The sequence below is a fragment of the Cajanus cajan genome, chromosome 4 (assembly GCF_000230855.2).
Source record: "Cajanus cajan strain Asha chromosome 4, NIPB_CcT2T_4, whole genome shotgun sequence".
Classification (NCBI taxonomy): Eukaryota; Viridiplantae; Streptophyta; class Magnoliopsida; order Fabales; family Fabaceae; genus Cajanus; species Cajanus cajan.
In genome coordinates this window covers 17,920,318-17,936,610 of record NC_138520.1, presented here as the reverse complement: position 1 = coordinate 17,936,610, position 16,293 = coordinate 17,920,318, and positions in this window count along the sequence as shown.

The following is a 16,293-nucleotide window of genomic DNA, read 5'->3' as shown; positions in this document are numbered from 1 at the left end:
AAGTAATCTAATGGCCTCTATCCTTGCTACAGGGGCAAAAGTCTCATCATAGTCAATTCCCTCTTCTTGATTATACCCCTTAGCCACTAGTCTTGCCTTATTTCTTAGAATTATCCCAGATTCATCAAGCTTATTTCTAAAAACTCACTTGGTTCCTATAATTGGGTGATCTTTTGGTAATGGCACTAAATCCCATACTTCATTTCTTTCAAACTGATTTAGTTCCTCTTGCATGGCCATTAACCAATGTTCATCTTTTAGTGCTTCATCAATGCTCTTAGGTTCAACTTGTGACACAAATGCCATAGTGTTGCAAATATTTTTAATGGCACTCCTAGTTAAAACTCCCTTTCCAATATTTCCAATTATGTTATCCATTGATAAGTCCCTAGAAGTTTTCCATTCCTTGGGCAATTGTTCACTTGTTTCCTTTGTTTTCTCATGTGATTCACTCTCCTTAGGCTTATCACTAGTTTCACTTTCCAATAGAGGTTGGTCAAGCAAATCGGTTAAGTCTTCAATTTCAGTTTGCCTTGTCTCTTGTTTATTGGTCTCATCAAATACCACATGGACAGATTCTTCAACAACTAGAGTTCTCTTATTATAAATTCTATAAGCTTTGCTATTTGTTGAGTATCCTAGAAAGATTGCTTCATCAGCCTTTGCATCAAATTTTCCAAGTTTCTCTTTCCCATTGTTCAGTACATAGCACTTACACACAAATACTCTAAAATATGAAATGTTAGGCTTCCTACCATTGTAAATTTCATAGGGTGTTTTCTTTAATATAGGCCTGATCAGAACTTTGTTTAACACATGACAAGCTGTGTTAATAGCATCAGCCCAAAAATATTTTGGCAATTTTGTTTCATTCAACATTGTCCTAGCAAGTTCTTCTAAGGACCTATTTTTCCTCTCAACAACCCCATTTTGTTGAGGTGTCCTAGGTGTTGAGAAATTATGGTTTATACCATGTTCCTCACAGAATTTTTAAAACATTATGTTTTGAAACTCACCTCCATGGTCACTTCTTATAGAGGTAATGTTTGAACACTTCTCATTTTGAACAAGCTTGGCAAATTTTCTAAAGGCATTAAAGGCATCATTTTTGTTTGCAAGAAACATAACCCATGTGTATCTTGAGTAGTCATCAACAATTACTAAACCATAGTAGTTTCCACCTAAGCTCATGGTTCTTGAAGGACCAAACAAATCCATGTGAATTAATTACAAAGGTCTAGTTGTGGAAATCTGCTTTTTGCTTTTAAAGCTAGCCTTCACTTGCTTGCCCTTTTGACAAGAGTCACATAGTTTGTCCTTACTAAACTTGAATTTAGGTAAACCAACCACTAATTCTTTCCTACTCAATTTATTCAAATGATCCATATGAATATGTGCAGCTCTCCTATGCCAAAGCCATATGTTTTCTTCTTGAGTTATTAAGCACTTAGTATTTGAAATTGCTATTGAGTGTTCTAAGTCAAACATGTATATATTGTCAATCCTTTTTCCTATGAATCTGATTTCTTTAGTCTTTTTATCACATATCAAGCAACATGTATTATCAAATTCATTTTTAAAGCCTTTGTCACTTAGTTTACTTATACTCAACAAATTATGTTTCAATCCATCAACAAGCAAGACATTTTCAATCAATGTTTGAGAGGAGGAATTACCAACATTTCCATGACCAAGTATTCTCCCTTTGTTGTTGTCACCATAGGTAACATACCCTTCATTCTTCAATTTCAGACTTGAGAATTTTGAAGGATCCCCAGTCATATGCCTTGAGCAGCCACTATCAAGATACCAAAGTAAATTCTTGGCCCTCAAGCATTCCAACAACAAAGATTCAGAGAAAAAATTTAGGTACCCATGTGAAGGGTCCTTGTAGGTTAGTTCTGAGCCTTTGGCTCTTTTCAACCCAAACCATCTCTCCATTTGGAACTCCATATTTCCTGGAATAGCAGTTCCTTATTGTATGGCCTCTTTAGCAGCAATAAAAACAAGTTGTTTGTCTAGAGAAGTTGCTTTTAAATTTTCTAAAATTTTGGTTTTTCTTAAAAGCTTCTTTCTTTGACTTAAATGGCATGTTCATGCTTTGATTAAAACCAAGTCCACTCCTATCAAAAGTGTTTCTTTGTTTTCCCAAGAGAATATATAAGTTTGCATTTCCATTAGTGAACTTTGCAAGAGTGGATTTTAAATCAGCATTTTCTTTTTCAAAAGTCTTGCAATTTTCAAAAACATCTTTTGAGGAGGTGGGGTTTTCACAATGAGCTTCACTAAAGTTGAACATAGTTTGAAGATCTTCATGCTCATGCTTCAAATTCTCAAGCTCTTGTTCAGCTTTAATTAAAGCATTTTCATACCATTTCAGCTTGTTTTTCAGCTTTGAATTTAAGGCACCTAATTTGACAGCTTCTTCATGGATTTGTATAAAAGCTTCTTGGAGTTGATCATAGTCCGGATTAGATTCAAGATCAGAGTCACTTACAATTGTGTCTTGGTCAGCTCCAGCCATCAAACACAAGTTGTTCTCCTCATATTCGGATTCATCACTTGTTGTGCTTGAGTCATTATCTTCCCAAGCAATGTAGGCTCTCTTCCCTTTTCCATTTCTCTTGCTTTTCTTCTCCTCTTGTTGCTTCTTCAAGAGGTTTGGACACTTAGCTTTCATGTGTCCCGGTTTTCCACATTCAAAGCAATTGAAGGAGGATGTACTTGCTTCCTCTTTCTTGTTTGTTTTTCTGTTGAATTTGTAGGGGGAATTTTTCTTTCTCCTTATGAATTTTTTGAACTTCTTCACTAGCAGATTGAAGTTCTCAGTTTCAGAATCATCGGAGCTTGATTCTTCACACACCTCTTTTCCTTTGGCAGATTTCAAGGCTTTCAATGACACTCCTTTGCCCTTCTTGTCCTGCTGCTCATTTTCTTCAAATATGTGCAGCTTTTGCTCATGCTCTCTTAGCTTCCCAAAGAGAGTAGCAAGTGTTAAGGAGGTCAAATCCTTTGATTCTTCAATGGCTGTCACCTTTGCTTGCCATGATCTGTCCAAGCATTGCAACACTTTCAAATTCAACTCTTCTTTCTCAAATTTCCTGCCAAGGTCAACAAGGTGATTTATCAAGTGTGTAAATCTCTTTTGAAAATCAGAAATAGATTCACCATTTTGCATTCTAAACAGCTCATATTCTCTAATGAGAGTATGCTTCCTTGATCTCTTTACATCACTTGTTCCTTCATGAGTGACTTGCAAAGTATCCCACATTTCTTTACCAGATATGCATTGTGAAATTCTAAAAAATTCATCAATTGACAATGCATATGTTATGATGTTTTTGGCTCTCTTGTCATGTTGGGCTCTTTTCTTTTCCTCATTACTCCACTCACTCCAATGTTTTTCTTTAAGCTCATCACCATCTTTTTTCATAGGGATATAGGGTCCATTTTCTATTGCATCCCATACAGCAATATCAATAGCTTCAATGAAAATCCTCATCCTAATTTTCTAGTAGACATAGTTTTCACCATTGAAAACAGGAGGTCTATGAATAGACACACCCTCACCATAGGGTAGGCTGTTATTGGCCATTTTTGAAATCTTGAATAACTCTCAAGAACCTTGCTCTAGATACCAATTGTTAGAAAAGAATGGCACAATCCAAGATGGGGGGTGAATTGGATTCTATGACCCTTTAAAAAATTTCAGAGTATTTAGGATCTTTATTTCACTTAAACTTTTCTAAGACTGAATTTTCAATGAAGTTTATTCAAAGACTTGCTTATAGAAAAATGAATGCTATATGCTTTCTTGATTACAAAATAATGAGGTTCAAATGTAATGCTCTAATTCAGATTAAACCATCAATATTCACACCCACATGTTAATCAAGAATTATCTTCTTTAATGTTCAACCAAGATATTACTCAAATTAAAAGATAAAGGTAGAAGAAGATTGCATAAGTCTTTTATACTGGTTCAGCCACTCCACATGTGACCTACATCCAGTCCTTAATCAGCACCTGATCAAGATTTGTTCCACTATCTCAATGAATAAGGTTTACAAGCACACCACACATGCATATACTTCAACACTAAAGATAACCACTTTCTTGACCCTAAGAAAGAACCCCTTGTAGAAACACACTACAACAAACCTTACCACTTGAGAAACCCTTCTCAAGATTTTACAAGTATTCACAAAGAATAAAGGAACGAATTCACCTGGAATTCAGAAGCAAATCTTAATCTTCCCCTTTCAAGAATGTGATGATGATGATGATCCTCTTTCAAAGTTTTTCACAAACGTTTTTTTTCTTGGATTCACAAAGAAAACTCTCCAAGATTGTCACAAAGACTCCACAAAAACGTTTTTCAAAATTTGATTATCAGTTCTAACTCATGTCTGAAGTTTCAAAAAGTTCAAACTATTTATAAAAGTTTCAGACCCAGATAATCGATTATTTTAAAGAATAATCGATTATTTTTTTCTTCAGGTTTTCTGGAAACCAACCAAGAATAATATAATTGATTATTTTGCTGGATAATCGATTATTCCAGAGATTTATTTCTGGGATAATCGATTATTTGGCAAAATAATCGATTATTGCAGCAAGGCATCCCATTTTTCTTATTGCTGGAATAATCGATTATATTTAACTATAATCGATTATTTTGAGTTAGTTCTCAAAACTTCGTTTTAAGTCTCAAAATAACTTTCTAATCTTCTTAACTCATCATCATACACTCTCTACTTAGTTTAGATAAATATTTTACTTATGCACAAAGCACACACAACATATAAACTCATCCAAAACAATTTATATACTAATCCCTATTACATAGCATTTTCTTTGACATTATCTTTGACTTTGTTTTTGTGCTTCTAAGTTGTTGTTGTTTGTTGTTGCCCTTGACACACATTTTGTGATCATCAAAACTCCTTTAAGCTTCAAGCTCCTCCAAGCTCAACAATTGGTTGTTCAATGAATCTCCTAAAATACATGGTTAAATACATTTTGTTTTAATGTTTTCCGTAGGTATAGTTTTATAACTTTAAATATATTAATGGTTCTATTCACTACAAGAAAAAACTAAATTTCCGACGGATAATTTCCCACGGACAAAAATCCGTCCGAAATTTCCCACGGATTTAGATCCGTCGGAAATTTCTGACGGAATTTCTGACAGAATTTTAACTGATGGAATTTTTGACGAATTTAAATTCGTCTGAAATTTCTGACAGAATTTCCCACGGATTTAAATCCGTCTGAAATTTGCGACAGATTTAAATCCGTCTAAAATTTTTGACGGATTTAAATCTGTCTGAAATTATTAAATAAAATATAAGCCAATTATTTTTCAAATGCAAGCAATCCTGATCCCATCGATACACACAACAATGCACTATGTAATATTTTCATTATTATATGGGTGTTTTCAAAATATAAATATATTATAATGAATAAGATAAATATAAATCAGAGTGAGTGAGGTATGACTTACCTATATATAATTATATGTTTAGGTTATTATAAATTATAAACTAATTAGCGTAAATGTATTTTTTTTTACTTATCTTCAAAAACACCAACACATGACGTCCAAATTTAAGAATAACATATCTTTTCTTTAATTTTTAAAAATCACTCATGTCTTTGAAAATAACGTTATTAATTAAATAAGGGGGAAAAAAGTTAAATTATGTTATGCAAATAATATATATGTATCTATCATTTATTTCTAAATTACATCCAATACTATGTCATTTTCATGAAAACTTTCATTGATCTTGAATTTTGAAAATAAGATTTTTTTCAATTCTTTTTTAAAATTATTACTTAAATTTAATATATATTTTAAATCACAATGTGCATGATATTTAAAATAAATTTCAAAAAAGTTGAAATAATGAAATAAGAGATCAAATCTCATTTAATTATTGATATTTGTATTAATAAATTATTTTCTCTTAATAGTATATAAATAGTATTATCTTATATAAGTAGTTGAATGTGCCACTTAAATAAATAAATAAGAAAATTAATACTCACTTAAAAATTTAAGAAGAGATATACGTGCGACGTTATTGAGAAAAACTTCAAGTAGGGGTTAATGAAATTTTTTCTAGATTAAATCTTCTTTATTTAAAACTTAAAACATTAAATTTAAAATAATTACACTAAATAATTATTTTTGTTCCTAATAACTAATTGATTTAAAAATATCTCTTCAAGTTGTAACAGCCCGATTTTCACAGATTGTTTGAGGGCCCAAAGGCCCAATAAAGGTGATTTAATAGCCCAGAATGGGCCGTTCCCAAATCGGAACGGACCGTTCCAAACGACTAAAATGAGAGTGATTTTGTATCGTAGAACGGGTCGTTCCCAAACTGGAACAGGCCGTTCCAAAATACAAAAGTTGTCTACAAATTTTAGATGGGAACGGGGCGTTCCCAAATTAAGAATGGGCCGTTCCAGAGTTGAGAACGGTCGTTCCAAAATATGACCGTTGTGAGTATTAAATGCAGCCCAGAATGGGCCGTTCTAGATGTGATTTTTTAGTCGTGAGTTAAGGGTCCAGAACGGGCCGTTCCGGATTTGGAACGAGCCGTTCCGGCGAAGCCTGATGCCTATAAATAGAGCGCTCCGCCACTCCTAAAAAGCACACCTCTCATTTTCTGATTTCTTTTCTTCTGCTCTCTCTTCTTTCCCTCTACTTTCTGCTTCAGACCAAGGGGAACCCAGCGAGGGAGACCAACCAAATCTTGCATAGGTTCAGCTACTACTTATCAAGGTACGGGGGAAAAGGGGATTATTTGTATGCAAAGTTACATGAGGGAATTGGGTAGAAGAGGAAGCTCGTAGGATTATGAGTAATTTTATAATTACTTCTGTTTGGAGAATTATTGATCTTATGTGATTCTGTATATATTTAGGATTATGAATATATATTTAGTTTGTAAGAATGATGATTTGGGAGAGAGAACGAAATTATAGAAAAGTGCCTGTAAGCTAGGTTTTTGAAAAATTGGATTATTTCTGTTTGAGAAATTGATGATCTCATTAGATTCGGTATATGTTGAGGATGAGAAATATATATTTAATTTGTAAGAATGATGATTAGGGAGAGAGAACGAAATTGTAGAAAAGTGCCAGTGAGTTAGGTTTTGGAATAATTGGGGATTTTACCGTTTATGTTAAGATTATATTAAATTGCTAATTCTATTGATTATTATATTAATTTATGAATATTATTGTTATATTATTTGATAAAATTGATGATCTAGGTGAGGATTCATGGTGAATTACTTGAGGGGTATGTGAACCACCATTTTGTGTGGATTGTGTATGTATTGTGGAATTGAGATGTGGATGTGGATGTGGATGTGAATGAGAATGTGATTGTGGTTCCTCACACTTGTGACCAGGGGTGGCACGACCTTAGGCAAGAAATGCTACAGGCGTGACCTTGGCATAGTATGGGATGGGTGATTCCTCATGCTTATGTCGGGGGTGGCACGACCTCGAGCAAGAGATGTTGCAGGCGTGACCTTGGCACAGTGTAGGATGTGTGATTTCTCATGCTTATGTCGGGGGTGGCACGACCTTGTGCAAGAGATGCTACAGACGTGACCTTGGCATAGGGTGGGATGTGTGAGGCAATTAATGCTTATGTCGGGGGTGGCACGACCTTGAGCAAGAGATGCTACAGGCGTGACCTTGGCATAGGGTTAATTGCAAGATTTGTGATGGATTGGTGTGATTGTGAATTGTGATGTGAAGATGTTGCGTGATTGATAGAATTAGGATAGATAGAAATGCTTGTAAATACTTTAATAAGTAATGAGTTATGATGAGACGATATTATGGATTTTTCTTGTGTGCTTTTCATATAGATGTTTTCTTTTCTCACCGTATAATTTGTGGTTGTTTTAGGTGAGGAAGATCCGACTATGAGTGGCATCTAGAATGCCAACAGTTGAGTTATGGGTATGCTTTGATATTGTGACATTGGGGTAGAGGACTTCTAGGACATGGAATTTATTTGTAAATGGAGCTGTACTTATTATTTTGAAAACATTTTATAACCTCTTATGTTTTATTTTCCAAGTTCATTTTCAAAATATTTTGGATATCGAAGAATGTTTCTAAAGGTTTTTATGTGAACCTTTTTACCAACTTTGAAAGTTTATTTTTCTTAATTTAATTACATTATTACAATGTATGTGTTAGGATAGTAAGGGTGTCACATTTAGTGGTATCAGAGCAGGTCGATCCAATCGCCCGTGAGTTATGAGTCTACTATGCTTGTTTGGTAGATGAATGATAGAATGAATTGATTGTGGAATTTATTGATATGCTAGTATGATGATTGATTTTGTTTGTTGTTATTTAATTATGTGTACTCTAACAATGTTTTGCATTATGATGAGGATAATAATGATGTTTCCCTTGTGTTGTTAGTGTTGTGCTTACTTGTGTATTGTTTTCTCAGAATTTGGCTGAAAGACATGATTTAGCTTAGTTGATGCTATTCATGATTTCTTATTTGTTTTTATACTTCTTACTTACGTAAGAAGTAGTGGTTGAGTGGTATCGCTCGTATTGCGAGCATACGTGTCAGTAGTAGTGGATGAAGTCTTGCTAATCAACTAGAACTATTAGGACTTTGAATGTGGGTGAGACATTGATTTGTCGAGTGTATTAAGAGTTTACGATTGGTAGAGTTTCTGAAAGCTATAGTTCTAGTGATTGAATCTAAAAGATTATGTGTTGAGCATTAGAGCTTTAAGTGTTCTTGATGAAAGGTCAGAGTGTTGGTGATTTCCTTAAGTTTTGATGCTTGCATATTAACCTTGTTAGGGGTTAGGTTGCATGAGGATTTTATTTCAACTCTAAGTCTTTTGTGTGGAGTATGTGAGTTGTTTTGGTTTAGGATTGTAGTGAGAAGCTTGGATATGAGTTTGAGGTAAAGGAGTGAGTTTGAAAGGATTGAGGTATTTTTGTGGCCTTAGATGTTGATACACTATTGTAGTTTGGTGTAGAGGAAATTTTTTTGCTGTAGTTTTGTTGTGTCAGTTTGAGTACCGTATTGACAGAATTAGATTTTTGGTCTTTAGGAAAGTTGTAGCCTTGGACGATATCTTTCTAATGGAACTAGAATTAGATAAAACGGAGATCTAGAACTCCAGTTATAGTTGCTTTGATGGTTAGAAGTCTAATTGTAAGTGTTGAATATATTTGTTGGATTTTTGAATTTTTAGCTAAGAAGATGATTTTTTTTAGAATCTCATGTCTTCATAAGAGTTATAGCTTATTCTCTTAGTTTTCTTTTGAGATAGGTTTGAGATCATGTGGAGGAGTATAACTCTTTAGGTGTCATTTTTCGTTGCCAGTTGTTGATGGAATATGTAATGTGTAATGATGTTTTGAGTTGTTAGGCAATGCAAGGATGAAAACTGATTTGGATATGATATTCTGAGGTGTTGTCATGTGGATTGAGAGGTCGTTTAAGATTGTATGATGCTATGTGGTAAAGTCGGTTCATGTACATGCTATAAGGAGTAAACGATGATTGATTCGTACATGCTTAAGGATGGTATATATGAAGGTTTAAAGTAGGTATTCTAATATGATTTGATATGTATGTATGTTAATATGAGGATAGATGACCTTATGGATTAATTAACGAGTGTTTATGTGTTTATTAAGATTGACCTTAGGGTGTATATGATCATATTGGAGATGAGGATGAAGATGTATACAAGACAAATTTAGGCTAAGTTATCTAAGTATGATTTTTGATTGTATGAAGTGAATTTTCAGGTCTTGTAATTTCTAGAGAAGGTATAATATTAATCTATTTAAAGTAGAAGTTGTGCTTAAGTGGGAGATACCTAAATCAGTTAATGAGGTAAGGAGTTTTCTTGGATTAGCTCATTGTTGTTGGATATTTATTGAGTAACTTCCTAAGATAACATTACCTTTGAGCAGATTAACTAAGAAGAGTGTTGTTTTTGTGTGAGATAGTAAGTGTGAGAATAGTTCCCAAATTATTAAGGAAAGATCGACTAGTGCACTAGTGTTAGCATTGGTTGATCTTAGTAAACCTTTTGTGGTATAGGTTGATGTTTCTAAGATAAGTTTGGGTGGAATGTTGATGCAAGAAGAAAAGGTAGTAGCTTGTGATTCTAGGCATTTGAAAACTCATTAGAGAAATTACCTACCTATGACTTTAAGTTAGCGGTTGTAATATTTATTCTAAGATTTGGAGATGCTACCTATATGATTTTAAGTTTGAGGTATTTAGTGTGATCATAAGAGCCTTAAATATTTTTGACTGAAGAGTTAATAATGAGACAAAAAAGATAATTTAAATTTTTGGAGGACTAAGATTTCAAACTTAGTTGTTATCTGAGTAAAGCCATTATGGTGACAAATGTTTTGGGTAAGAAACCTCTACATCTATCCTCCCTTATGATTAGAGAGATGAATCTTTTTGGCTTAAATTAGAGATTTAAGTTTGGCTTATAAGGTTACCCTTAGTAGTGTGAGACTAAGTATGACTTGAATAACGAATGGATTGTTGAAGGAAATTGGAGAAGCATAATTAGTTAATTCATTTTGGTGACAAGATATGAGGTTATATGATAAGGTGATGGATAAGAGTTTGACTTGGGTGTAGATGGAGTGGTAAAATTAGAAGATCTGATATGTATACCTAATGAACTTAAGCTTAGGTGCTGGATCTTTAGAGATGATCATAGAAGTAAAACTAATATTGTGGCAGATGCCTTGATTATGATGACCTCTGATATATCATTTTTGATGATTTAAGAGTTGGATTTGATTGAAGAATTTAGAAACTTATGCTTGGTGTGTGAGATTATCCTTAGGAGAATTGAATTGATTATGTTAAAAGTGACTAGTGAATTAATGGATGAGATTAGAGAAGCCTAGGAGTCAGATCCTTTCTTAGGGAACCAAGTGGAGAAGATTGGTAGAAGTATAGATAACCATTTCTGAGTAGAAATCGACGTTGTTTTGAGGTGCAAGAACAAAACTTGGGTGCTTAGTAATCCTGAATTAAGGAAGATGATCGTAGAGGAAGGACATAAGAGTACTTTTAACATTCATTTAGGAGCTACTAAGATGTATCAGAGTGGCGCAGCGGAAGCGTAGTGGCCTTAGATAGAGAGAGGAATAGATTAATTTGTGAACTCGTGTTTAGTATGCTCAAAGTCTTTAGGAATTTTGTAGCCTTTAGAAGTCTCATTTTGGAAGCGACATGGTGTGTAGATAGACCTTAGTTATAGGTTTGTCTGAAATGCTTAAGAAATTGATTCTTTTTGGGCTATAGTGGATAGACTCACCTAGTTTTCTTGTCTTACCCTTGTTGATAATAGACATTCCTTGGTGAAATTGATAGAGTTGTACATCTATAAGATAGTGAGGTTGCATAGGAATTAGAAAGCAAGACGTAAGGAGTCTACCCATTTCTGTTTTCAGGTGAATTTCGGGAACGAAATTTCTAAAAGGAGGGGAAGAATTGTAACAGCCCGATTTTCACAAATTGTTTGAGGGCCCAAAGGCCCAATAAGGGTGATTTAGTAACCCAGAACGGGCCATTCCCAAATCGGAACGGGCCGTTCCAAAATACAAAAATTGTCTACAAATTTTAGATGGGAACGGGGCGTTCCCAAATTGAGAATAGGTCGTTCCAGAGTTGAGAACGGGCCGTTCCAAAATATGACCATTGTGAGTATTAAATGCACCCCAGAACGGGCCGCTCTGGTTTGAGAACGGGCCGTTCTGGTTTGAGAACGGGCCGTTCGGGATGTAATTTTGTAGTCATGAGTTAAGGGTCCAGAACGGGCCGTTCTGGATTTGGAACGAGCCGTTCCGGCGAAGCCTGATGCCTATAAATAGAGCGCTCTACCACTCCCAAAAAGCAAACCTCTCATTTTCTGATTTCTTTTCTTCTACTCTCTCTTCTTTCCCTCTACTTTTTGCTTCAGACCAAGGGGAACCCAGCGAGGGAGACCAACCAGATCTTGCGTAGGTTCAGCTACTACTTATCAAGGTACGGGGGAAAAAGGGATTATTTGTATGCAAAGTTACATGAGGGAATTGGGTAGAAGAGGAAGCTCGTAGGATTATGAGTAATTTTATAATTACTTCTGTTTAGAGAATAATTGGTCTTATGTGATTCTGTATATATTTAGGATTGTGAATATATATTTAGTTTGTAAGAATGATGATTTGGGAGAGAGAACGAAATTGCAGAAAAGTGCCTGTAAGCTAGGTTTTGAAAAAATTGGATTATTTCTGTTTGAGAAATTGATGATCCCATTAAATTCGGTATATGTTGAGGATGAGAAATATATATTTAATTTGTAAGAATGATGATCTGGGAGAGAGAACGAAATTGTAGAAAAGTGTCTGTGAGTTAAGTTTTGGAATAATTGGGGATTTTACCGTTTAAGTTAAGATTATATTAAATTGCTAATTCTATTGATTATTATATTAATTTATGAATATTATTGTTATATTATTTGATAAAATTGATGATCTAGGTGAGGACTCATGGTGAATTACTTCAGGGGTATGTGAACCACCATTTTGTGTGGATTGTGTATGTATTGTGGAATTGAGATGTGGATGTGGATGTGGATGTGGATGTGGATGTGAATGTGGATGTGAATGAGAATGTGATTGTGGTTCCTCACACTTGTGACCAGGGATTTGAGTTACTAGGCAATGCAAGGATAAAAATGATTTTGTTATGATGTTCTTAGGTGTTGTCATGTGGATTGTAAGGTTGTTAAAGGTTGTATGATGCTATGTGGTAAAGTTAAGTTCATGCACATGTTATATGGTGTAAAATAGTGATAGATTCATATATATGATTGGGAATGATATATATGAAGGTTTAAATAGGTATTCTAATATGATTTGATATGCATGTATGTTGATATGAGGATAGATGACCTTATGGATCAATTAGCGGGTGTTCAGTAAGGTTGACCTTAAGGTGTGCTATCATCAAATTGGAATTAAGAGTGAGGATTTATCCAAGATAGCTTTAGGCTAAGTTATCTAAGTATGAATTTTGGTTGTATAAGAAGAGTTTTCTAAGCCATGTAATTTCTTGTGGAGGTAAAACGTAGATCTATCTAAGATAGAAGTTGTGCTTAAGTGAGAGATACTTGAGTCTATTAGTGAGGTTACGAGTGTCTTGGATTAGCTCATTGTTGTTGGATATTGATTGAGTAACTTTCTAAGATAGCACTACCTTTGAGCAGATTGAGTAAGAAGAGTGTTATTTTTGTGTGAGATAGTAAGTGTGAGAGTAGTTTCCAAATTCTTAAGGAAAGTTTGACTAGTGCACTAGTGTGAGCATTGGCCAATCTTAGTAAGCCTTTTGTGGTATGGGTTGATGTTTCTAAGATAGGTTTGGGTGGAGTGTTGATGCAAGAAGGAAAGGTAGTAGCTTGTGATTCTAGGCAATTGAAAACTCATTAGAGGAATTACCTTACCTATGATTTTTTAAGTTAGCAGTTGTAATATTTAGAGATACTGCCTATATGAATCTAAGCTTGAGGTATTTATTGATAATTAGAGCCTTAATTATTGGTTGACTGAAGGAATTAATTATTAGACAAAAGAGATAGTTTAACTTTCTGGAGGACTAATATTTCAAACTTAGTTGTTATTTGAGTAAAGTCATTGTGGTGACCGATGTTTTGTGTAGGAAACCTTTATATTTATCTTTCCTTATGATTAGAGAGATGAATCCTTTTGGCTCAAATTAGAGATTTAAGTTTGGCTTATAAGGTTACCCTTAGTAGTGTGAGACTAAGTATGACTTGAGTAATGAATGGATTGTTGAAGGAAATTGGAGAGGCATAATTTTGGTGACAAGATATGACGCTATAGGATAAGGTGATGGATAAGAATTTGACTTGGGTGTAGATGGAGTGGTGAAATTAGAGATCTGATATGTATACCTAGTGAACTTACGCTTAGGTGCTTGATCTTTAGAAATGATCATAGAAGTAAAACTAATATTGTGGCAGATGCCTTGATTATGATAACCTCTGATATATCATTCTTGATGATTTAAGGATTAGATTTGATTGAAGAATTTAAAGACTTATGCTTGGTGTGTGAGATTATCCTTAGGAGCATTGAATTGATTATGTTGAAAGTGACTAGTGAATTAATGGATGATCTTAGAAAAAGAACGTAAGAGTACTCTTACCATTCATTCAAGAGTTACTACGATGTATCAGAGTAGCGCAGTGGAAGTGTAGTGACCTAAGATGAAGAGAGGAGTAAAGCAATTGTATACTTGTGGTTAGCATACTAGAAATCTTTAAGAATTTTGTAGCACTTAGACGCTCCATTTTGGAAGTGAGATGGTGAGTGGATAGACCTTAGTGGTAGGTTTGTCTAAGACGCTTAAGAGATTGATTTTATTTGTGTTTTAGTGGATAGACTCGCCAAGTTTATATGTCTTACCCTTAGAAATCCTTTGATAAAATTGATAGAGTTGTATATCAGTAAGGTAGTGAGGTTGCAAAAGGAATAGAAAGTAAGAAGAGAGAAGTCTACCATTACAAAAATTTCGGGGACGAAATTTCTTAAAGGAGGGGAGTATTGTAACAGCCCATTTTTCGTGGGCCAAAGGCCCAATTCGTGGCCCAGAACGGGCCGTTTCAATTTTGAAACGGGCCGTTCTGGAATAGTGAGTATGGCCAAATTTGTAGAAGCAGAACGGGCCGTTCTGATGGGAGAACGGGCCGTTCTGGTTTGGAGAACGGGCCGTTCTGGTTTGGAGAACAGGCCGTTCTGGTTTGGAGAACAGGTCGTTCTGGTTTGGAGAACGGGCCGTTCTGGAATTAGAACGGGCCGTTCTGCTGGGTTTGAGAACGAGCCGTTCTGGTTTGGGAACGGGCCGTTCCAGTTGAAAAATTTACGTAGGTTTGAAGGGCCCAGAACGGGCCGTTCCGATTTTGGAACGGGCCGTAGTGGTAGGTGGGCGAAAAATCCTATAAATAGGCCTCAAATCCTCTCATTTCTACACACCTCTCATTCTCACTCTCTCTTCTCTTCTGTTCTCTCTTTCGTTCCTCTTCTTCTCTCTGAAGACCAAGGGGAACTCAGAGGATGAGGTTCTGCTCCAGTTTTAGTTCCAATCCTTATTTAAGGAAAAAGAGGAGGAGGTTCTGCCCGAGTTCCTATTTATCCAGGTACGGGGGAAAAGGAGATTATTTATATGTAGAGTTACATGAGGGAATTGGGTAGAGGAAGAGCCCTTAGAGTTATGAATAATTTTATAATTATTTCTATTTGGAGGATTAATTATCTTATGTGATTCTATATATATTTAGGATTACGAATATATGTTTAACTTGTAAAAAAAATGATGCTCTGGGGGAGAGAACAAAATTATAGAAAAGTGCCTGTAAGTTAGGTTGTGAAAAATTGGATGATTTCTGTTTGAGAAATTGAGGATCCCATTAGATTCTGTATGTGTTGAGGATTATAGATATGCTAATAATTTGTAAGAATGATGATCTGAGAGGGAGAACGAAATTGTAGAAAAGTGTCTGTGAGTTAGGTTTTGGAACAATTGGGGATTTTACTGTTTACGTTAAAATTATCTTAAATTGATAATTCTGTTGTTTGTTATATTAGTTTATGAATGTTATTGTTATATTATTTGATGATCTAGATGATGAATTACTTGAGGGGTATGTGAATCACCATTTTGTGTGGATTGTGTATGTATTGTGGAATTGAGATGTGGATGTGGATGTGGATGTGGATGTGGATATGGATGTGGATGTGAAAGTGAATGTGGATGTGAATGAGATGTGATTGTGGTTCTTCACACCTATGACCAGGGGTGAGCACGGCCCGAGATTGTTACATGAGTATCGTGACCTTGGTTAACATGTCAGGGGTGAGCACGGCCCTAGGTTAGGGATAACGTGACCTTGGCACAGTGTTATATCAGGGGTGAGCACGGCTCTAGATTGTTACATGAGTATCGTGACCTTGGTTAACATGTCAGGGGTGAGCACGGCCCTGGAATAGGGATAACGTGACCTTGGCGCACAGTGTTATATCAGGGGTGAGCATGGCTCTGGATTGTTACGTGGGTATCGTCACCTTGGTTAACATGTCAAGGGTGAGCACGGCCCTGGGATAGGGATAACGTGACCTTGGCACAGTGTTATATCAGGGGTGAGCACGGCCTGAGATTGTTAAATGGGTAGC